Here is a 9,066-nt window from a genome sequence, read left to right as displayed (position 1 = left end):
TATCTATCCCCCTGTTTGGGACTCATATTTTTTTTTTTAGGTGAGTGGGAAATAATTTTAATCAAAGAATTGTACATTTTCTTCCCACATATCTTGCTTTGTATTAGGAAATGACACTGCAATCCATTTCACTAAAATATTACAAAATATTTACAAGAAAATATTAAAATAACTCAAACACAAAAGGCAAGATGGGGTAAAATAAACTGTTTTTTCAGAAATCTCTACTCCAGTGCCCACTGCACACAAGAAGAAAATCAAAACAAGTAACAAAGATCCCCCTGATCACAAGTTTCCAAAGAACTGGAGAAGGGGAACAAATGGGATGAACATGGTGGTTCTGAATGAAATAATCCTCTCTTACATGCAAGAAATTCTAAACTTTAGGATATTCCTTGAACTGAAATTTTAAAATACCCTGACAGTGAAAGTCGCTCTTTCACTAAGTTTAGTAAGAGCCTCTTTCCCCACCAATCACTGATATGAACAGAAACCTGCTCTGGCATTAAAAGCTGTTACAGGAGCCCTTCCATCTCTTTCATGAAAGCTTCATAAACATCATTCTTAGTCTGCACTGAGACAGGAACAGATGGACCAGACTTGGGAGCTGCTTTGGCAAGAGGCACAGCAGAATCATCCTCTGACTTTCTTTGGGAAGCAGCAGTGGCCCCTTTATCCTCCCGACGTACCTTCAATGCAGTGGGCATGAATCAAGTGATCTCTGCCTTGGGATTAGTGATCTGTGGCTTGGCACTGACGGTTACTGGTGCTTTCTTCTCAATGGTGGCTGCACTTGTATCATCCGCCTTGGGTCGCTGAATCAAGTTGGGTGGAGCACTTAAAACCCCTGGGTTCGGCAACGGAGCTGGTGGGAAAAGCCCAGATGGGGCAGGTCCAAGTGGAGGCACCAAAGGTGGGTGCCAGGACGAGGTGGAGGGATACCTGGAGGAGCAGGGGGATGCACCAAGGAGCCTTGGTGGGGGTCTCTGAGGAGGAGGGTCAGGAGGCAGACCTGGAGGTGGACATGGGGGAGGGCCAGGAGATCGGCCTGGTGGTGGGCCTGGTGGTGGGCCTGGAGGCAAAAGTCGGGGTAAAGGCCCTCGGAGTCCCAGCATTCCAGGCAGTCTCAGGAATGGAGGAACTCCGAAAGGTGGTCCAGGAGGAAGACCCCTGGGAGGTCCAGGAGGAGGGGACCGTAAGGGTGGAGCCAGGGGTGGTCCAAGAGGAGGCAGTCCCAGCATGGGAAGTGCTTGAATCTGAGAAGGAGGAACAGACTGTGGGGCGGAGGGTGGGGGGGAGCTTGCTGCTCTGAAGAAGCAGTAGATGTGCCATCAGAAAGAGATTCCTCTTTATGCTGTTTTTGTGATTGCTCTTCTGCTTCAGAATCATCAGAATCGTCTTCATCATCATCCTCTGAAAATTCTTCTACTTCTCGTCCCTACTTGGGGATTTCCTGACCTGCCATTCGAAGCATCACGGCTTGAAGGCAAGTCAGTTCCTTCATGTTCTTCTTTTTCTTCCTGATTTTCCAGGCATATCTGCAAAACTCACACTCAGACCTGACTTTTTTCCTTCGTTGTTGTCTCTCTCATTATCATCACAGTCCACAAGGTCATCCCCTTCACTTTCTCCATCTGATCTGTCAGTGTCACTGTCATCAGTATTGTCATCATGCTTATCTTGATCCATGTCCTCAGGATACCCGTCATCTTCACTGGTGCTGGAAACATCATCATCATGACCCTGCTGATCAAGTTCCGGGCTATATAACATGTCTTCATCCCGCCTACGAGGGGGAAGATCTAGGGCAAAGCCCACTTTATGGCCATACATTTGTAAGACTTGAGGAGGTGGTAGACCAGGGGAGGACCAGGAGGTTTTCTGTCAGGGGGCAAACATGGCACACTATGTCCAAGAAGAGAAAGTATAGAAACTGCCCGTGTTGGAGGTCCATAGGCTCAAGTCTTTTTAAGGATGGAGGGTAGCTGGGCACCAGGCCTGTCCTGGATTAAGATGTTGGAAGGAGCATGTGGCATATCTGCCAAGGGAATGCTCTCCACTTCCTCACGCTGAGCATTCTTGACAGTGTCAAAATATTGGCTAAGTTGAGTCCTTTTCTGTTCATATTCTACTTCTAGTTTTCTCAGTTCTTTGTAAATACCCAGATTGTCTTTTTCATAGAGTCGCAGGTTACGTTCAAAGGTTTCACACAGCTTTTTACACTTGTCTTTCAGCACCTTCTCATTTAACTGTGGTTGCTGCACCGGGTTAAACTCCATTTCCTCCAATTTCTCCATGTCCTGGATAATCTGCTTGGGATCCTTCATCTTCAAAACTGCAGCTCGTACCATCATGTACTGTTTTTTGTTCTTCTTTAATTCTCTCTTCCAGGCTTCTTTTTGGGGTTGGTCTGTGGGGTTCATAAATTTTCCACTCTTGGTGGATGATGTCAATCTCCATCCCATCTTGACCATTTGTATGGTTCACTTATTCATTAAAACAAAAAAAAAAACAGAAAAACCTCGTAGGAGCCTTCACCTCTGTGTAACGGTCAGCCACCCAGCCACCGCCATCTTGAAAGCTCACGTCCCTCCTTTGGGACTCATATTATCAATCCCATAAACTCACATTATCAATCAAACAACAAAATATTTCATCCTTCTAGACCCATCGTATTAAAAGCAAAATCTCCTTTTTTTCTTAAAACCAGCATCCCTAGTATATCACATTTGGGTAGAGCTAGGGTAGGTAGGTTCATTTTTTAAAAAGATGAGATGCTGGCCCCACTGTGACAGAGATGACCAGCTGTGCACCAACCCCATCACTATCTCTGGGTGGTCACTGGTGAGCTGCAACAGAGGCTCAGACCCTTGCAGTAGGCATAGTTATATGACTCCATTCTGGTCAATGAAATGTAGATGGAAAGGTCATTTCCCACTTTCAGGCCCAGCCCATAAAAATTGCCCGTGTCACATGCCACTCGCACCTTCTGGCTGGATGCCAATGCTGGCAGCAATCTAGAAAGCCACATGTGGAAGCTGGTAGAGCTTCCCTCAGCCTGGTCTCCAAGGGACCATGTGACCCGAGCCTTCCCTCAGTGCCCTACACTGCTGCTGATATGTATGTTTTAGTAAAAGTAGATTTTTTTAAGATCATTAAAATAAACTTGGATTATGAACTCAAATAAACTTTGAGATGGGGTGGTATAATAATTCACAAAATACTCTAAAAGTGTGACTTAAAAAGTGTTTTGGTTGGCCTCGATTCTGACAAGATCAACTAATGTACTTGCTCAGCTATTTAGGAATCTCCGTTCTCTAAGGCAGATTCTCTGGGTAACCGCACCACCTGACAAGACAATTTCCCAGCAAAAGCAGGAAGAACTGCACTATTCTCGAAGGTCGGGAAAAGGCAACAGAGGAGATGGCCAGTGTCTGGTTTAGTGAAAGACTTTACTCATCACTAACCCTTCCGCATAGACAGGAGATACAATCACGTCAGTGACAGTCTAACGCCGATGGGCCACATTCTAAGTGTCTCATGACAGAAATAATTCATAACACGTGAACTTAGATAGATGATGCTACTTACATTTTATCACGCTCCTCAAAGCGCTATCAACGCTCCTATATCGCTGCCAACAGAACGCTCCATTTCTTCCCCTCCCCCACGGGGGGGCACCCAGAGAGGCTGCTCCCCAGCCCCCGGGGCTGTTCGGTGGGTCACGTGACAGAGTTCTGACCAATGAAGTGATGGCACGAGAGCCACAGGCAGTTCTCAAACCCAGTGGAGGCCTCAAGGGCCAAGGTGAGAGCAGAACCTCTAGCTGGAGGGAGCTGGTTCTGGAGTGAATGCTTGGAACCCACCAGCTCTAGAGGAGAGAAAGCAGTAAACCACTGAGATTTTGTTATGTGATTAGCTCAGTTAGGGTACCCTCATGACTGTATTAGGACTGTGGCCTTGGCCCCAGAGAACCAGGAGCAAGGTTAAAGCTAAAGGGAATGGTATGTAAAGTATACCTCAGTAAAGCCGTTACTTTTTATGAAAGAAAGCCCAGGGGTCCCGAGGGATGTATTCCAACCTCGCTTCTGCTCCCCCCCACGCCCCTACCTCCCCCACCCCCCTATCGGACTCCCCCCACCCCCTCCTGTTGAGGTTGGCTCTTCCCACTCATGCAACAACTTCTACAGACTGCTGCTCACCGCCAGTCGGGCATACCCGCACTTAGCCACAGCCCGCGCTCTCTGGGCCTTTTCCGGCATTCTAGGCTACTTAAGGAAATTGCAGTCTTCCGAACTCTACCTGCCTATACTATGCCCTCCGCTGGAATGCTCTTCTCCCTCGCCTTTCCCTGCCCAGCTCTCCCTGCCACCCACCCCTACCGAGCAAGGCCTTCCCTCTGGAAGGCTCAGATGGGAAAGACAACCCTGAACTCCTACAACCCTTGTTGCCCCCCGCGTCATCTGTGTGTGATGACAGCAGATGGACATCTCTGGCCTGCTAAGGGGCAAGCTCCTTGCAGACAGGGACTCCATCTGCCAGCACACGGACGACAGTCCATGACAAACGTTAACCGAATGCTTGCTTCATGGGAAGCAGACATGATGGTCCGGCACTGCCCCCACCCGGAACATCCAGATTCACAAGGCAAGGGGTCTGCCAAGAAGGCGGAGGAAAACCCTCTTAATTAACAAAGTATGGAAAGTTGCTTAAATTTCAGACATTTTTAAAGTAAAAATGACTTCAGGTAAATACTATGGTTGATCCATATTGACGTATAACGCACACGCAGAAAAGTGACCATCGAGGGTACAGTTCGATGAATATTCAACAAAGTGTTCACTCCGCGCCGCCCCTACGTCATCCAGAAACCGAGTGTTCTCAACAATCCAGAAGCCCCTCCCCCGCTCAAGTCGCTAAATACTATTTTAAAAGAAAAGGAAGGAAGGGGAGGGGGCAGATATCCACTTCAAAAGAAAATGAGAAACACGGGGGGGGGGGGGGGCACTTACACCCTCGTGGAGCCACGCCCATTGGGGCTTTTCCGGACCCGCGGAAAATTCTCACCGGATTAAACAGAACCACGAAACGGATAATCGCAGAGCCAGCGGCCGGGCTTTGGAGGCAAAGAAGATTCCCCCTAGGTACCCGAAGGAGCGAGGCTGTGGGGTCCGCCCTGCCCGCGCGCCCCGCGGGGAACGGAGCATGGGGCTGGGGCCCCGGGGAGGCGGGCAGGTGGCGCAAGGCCCCAAGTCCAGTCCGCCACTCCGGAGGGCGGCGCAGGGCGGTGGCCTCGTCGCGTCCCCAGCCCCGCAGGGCTTGGTTCGGGGTCCGCGCTCCCTTCCCACTTCCCACCCCCCGCCCGCCCTCCTGCGCTCTTTTTCTGGAACCCGGAGAGGCAGGGCATCCTCTGGGCTTCCTTCCAACGGGATGTGCCTCCGCCAAACTCTTAAGCAGAGAACCCAGGGCTTTGAAAGGATCAAAGTCCCACGTAAAGGCCTGAGAAGCCGCTTGTTGCCATCGCTCCAGGACTGGACCCGAGCTCTGAGAGCAGCCTCCATTTAAGCCCGTTGTACGTCTCTGCTATGCCCTAGAACAGGGAAATCAGGCACCATCTTTGGTTTGGAAGCTGCACTCCTGTTGCCGTTCTGTCTCTGTCAGGATCTCGGTACATGAGATAGAGACAGTCATGTGATGAGATAGTAGATAGGTGTGTAGGTAGATAAAAATCCTAGAGTGTCTGCAGGTAATTCTGCAGGCAAGGTCCCAGGGCTGGGTCTTGACATCTGTGTTGGGGGGAGGGGGGAGTGGATTTCTTGTTTACAAGGATGGGTGGTACAGGGAGTTTGGGGTCTTATATTTCAGTTCCTTATATTAAGGGAACAACAAAGAGAACTAATAAATTCTATCAGGCAGAGGGGCTATAAAGGGGATGTTGCTAAAGCATTACAGTTCCTTATAATCTTACACTGAGTTTCTTCCCACCTGCCACAGTCTGCACAACAGTTTCCTCCCATATTTCCTGTTCTGAAGTTTCCAGAGAAGGCAAATTGCAGGGCTTTGGGTTACATGGTTAGATGGGAGGGAGGGGATGCCTGGGTTTTGGTTGATTTGGGAGACTAAAGGGGGATCACCCCATATTCCTGTTGCTTCCTGTAAATGCAAGGAGATCCACTGATTTTTTCTTTTTTCTTTTTTTTTCTTTTTAGATTTTATTTTTTTGTCAGAGAGAGAGAGAGAGAGCACAAGTAGGGGGAGTGGCAGGCAGAGAGAAGCAAACTCCTCGCTGAGCAGGGAGCCCAATGCAGGACTTGATCCCAGCACCCTGAGATCATGAGCTGAGCCAAAGGCAGGCGCTTCACCAACTGAGCCACCCAGGCGTCCCTCCACTGATTTTCAAAACAGAGATATCCTACACAAACTATCCATTCCACAAATATTTATCAAGGCCCTTGCTTTGTATGTGCACTGTGTCAGGCCCTGGGGGATTCAGTGATGAGCTGACCAGTCACTGTCCACAAGAATTCACAGTCGAGTGGAGGAGACAGCCCAGTAAAACAGCCATGGTCCCCTGGAATAAACACTGTGACAGCTGCTGCTTCCCAGCTGTGGGACCCGGGGGCAAGTCACCCAACTTTGTGCATTATTTTCATGACCGGTGAATGGGGATAACAGGAGTGCCCTCCTTGGGATGTGATGAGGATTAAATAAAGTAATATATCCAAGTGCTTGGAACAATGTAAGTCACATAGAAAGTGCTATGGGAGTTTGTTCTTGTGAGTGATGATAGTATTGTTATTCTTGGGGTGCTTACCGATGGAGAGAAAAGCTTCCCTCACCCTGTGCTTTCCTAAACCAGAAAGCCCACCAAAGTGATCTCTTCCCTCAAACTGTTGCATTTTTGTAACAGACATCATATATTGTACTTAATCGTACCTATATGTACTATCATATTGTACATCTTAGCTTTGTTTCTGCACATCTTATCTCTCCAACTAGACTGTAAATAAACTCTCTAAAGGCTATCACAATGAGCTTTCCTCATAGCAAATGATTCATTCTTAATCTGTTCATTAACCACTGATAGATCTTACTGGGTTATTTTCTCATCTGTCCTACCTTGTCATTCTTGCCATGGTTGGAAGTGATACAGAAGGTCATGTAGGTCTACTGATAAGAAAAACATGGTCCTAGATGCATGGAGATCCACAGAAGGGGGTGGGGGAGAAGAAAAGAGAAACATATCAATAAAGCAGGTTAATGATGAAATCTAGGGGTCCTCTGAAGCTGAAAGAGGCCCTAACTCATAAAGGATTCTTCTGCAAGGAGGAAGTATCCACAGAAAGGAAGGAGACATTGACCACGACTTCTGCCTTAGAACACTTATGACATACAGTCAAATTTTAGCAGCTATATTAGGATTTGGGGAAGGGCAGGGTATTTTTAATCTCAAACCACCAATAAAGCCTGAACCATTTGCAAGTTTAGTCATAGAACAGACAATATTTGCATAATTGGACTTAGCTGAGTAGTTCCTTCAGTGGCAAGGAGACCCAAGAACCAGTGTCTAGCACTTCGGGATAACTAATGTATATATACGGGAAGTGGGGGATGCAGGGGGTAATCAGGTTGGGATGTGCCCCCCCCCCCGAGTGTGACTGAGCCAGGGCTAGGAGGGGGATCTGTTGAATAGTCTGGGAAGAGAGCTGGCCAAGTTCATGGTCCCTCTGTGGTCAGCTCTCCTGCCCGAATTAGCCCCCCTTCAACAGTCGGTGGGAAGCACATTCCCCTCATTCAGAATCCACCAGGAGGACCAGCTCTGAGGCTTCTAAATCCACCATCCTCCTAAGGGAGGATTCCTAAGTAGGAATATACTTTGGGAAGCCGATGAGGCCCCTCTAAATTTTGGGGAGGCAGTCCTCACATCAAATGGTTTGCCTGCTGCTGTCCATGATTACAGGTACTATTTGACTATTTGTAGAAACTATCTGCAGAAAGCTAAGACCCAAGGGGTCGATATGAAAGGAGATTGATCAGATCAAGGATAATTTATCTTGATGTAAGAGTAATTCAGAGAACCTCTCAATTACATACCTCCAAGAAAGCTATGAGGCCAGCACCATCCTCCCTGATGTTCCTGGGGCTCAGCTAGAGTCCAGGAGAACCCAGATTGGGGATGAACTCTAGTATAGGAAACCCTGGGGCAGAGGAGAGGGGACACTGCTTCACGATATGAGTGGGCTTAGGGGTTCCAGAAAGAACTGAGGTCACCTGGAAAATATAGAACTCTCTAAAAATTATTTAGGATGGTTTTTCTATGGATTCTCCACTCCCATGGGACTCAGAAGCTATCTCTTTGTGACTGTCTATCTGATGGTGTGTCAGTGCTCAGCTCCCCAATCTTCCCATGACAACTATTTTTTCTGTAGCCAATATCGGTCACAGTAAGTCTTCCCCAACAGCACACATGGATACAAGCATACACACATACATACTAGTGATATTTTGGACCCTGAATGCTCTGAAAATATAGAGAAATGTCTTAGCAAGGTAAAGAAGCAAGCTCTCAGAGCTTATCTTTGAAAATGTTCAGCTTTGTAACTCAGGCCCCTAGATTACTTGGTTTCTCCCCACCCTCCACCCCTCAGTTACAGCTGATGAGCAAGGGTTCGTTTGAATTCCTGTTGTGGGGGGGGGACACGACGGACACGGACGGACACAATTCAATGAGCTTTGCAGGGCTAATGGGCTTCTTAACTGGGCTCTTAAAAAGCTTCCTACCAGACTGTTTCTCTAATATTGCGGCTGTTAGGCCTTTCCTTCTCAGAACTATCTAGAAAGAACTATTTCTGTCTCACGTGTTTATGTCTTATGAATGTGTATTTAATTTGTTTCAGTCTCTCCCCTTCTAAAAAATTCGTTCAAAGGGGAGAATATACATTCGGTAAACATCGTTCACTCTCGTGCTTCCCTCTGTGCTATAACAGGAAATGCATTTCTGACACTTTTAAAATGAGCAATCACACGTATAATCAACTTGGTTAAAACTTCCTTCCTGGTAACTGC

The 9,066-nt window shown here is 47.7% G+C and overlaps 1 pseudogene; it reads right to left on the bottom strand.

The window, feature by feature from the left end:
• Positions 1-423: 423 nt before the first annotated feature.
• LOC125080862 (WW domain-binding protein 11-like) lies at positions 424-2,465 on the bottom strand (annotated as a pseudogene).
• Between the last annotated feature and the right edge of the window lie 6,601 nt (positions 2,466-9,066).

This window comes from Lutra lutra, chromosome 11, assembly GCF_902655055.1.
Source record: "Lutra lutra chromosome 11, mLutLut1.2, whole genome shotgun sequence".
In the NCBI taxonomy this organism is placed as follows: domain Eukaryota; kingdom Metazoa; phylum Chordata; class Mammalia; order Carnivora; family Mustelidae; genus Lutra; species Lutra lutra.
This window is presented reverse-complemented; position numbering and strand designations above follow the sequence as displayed.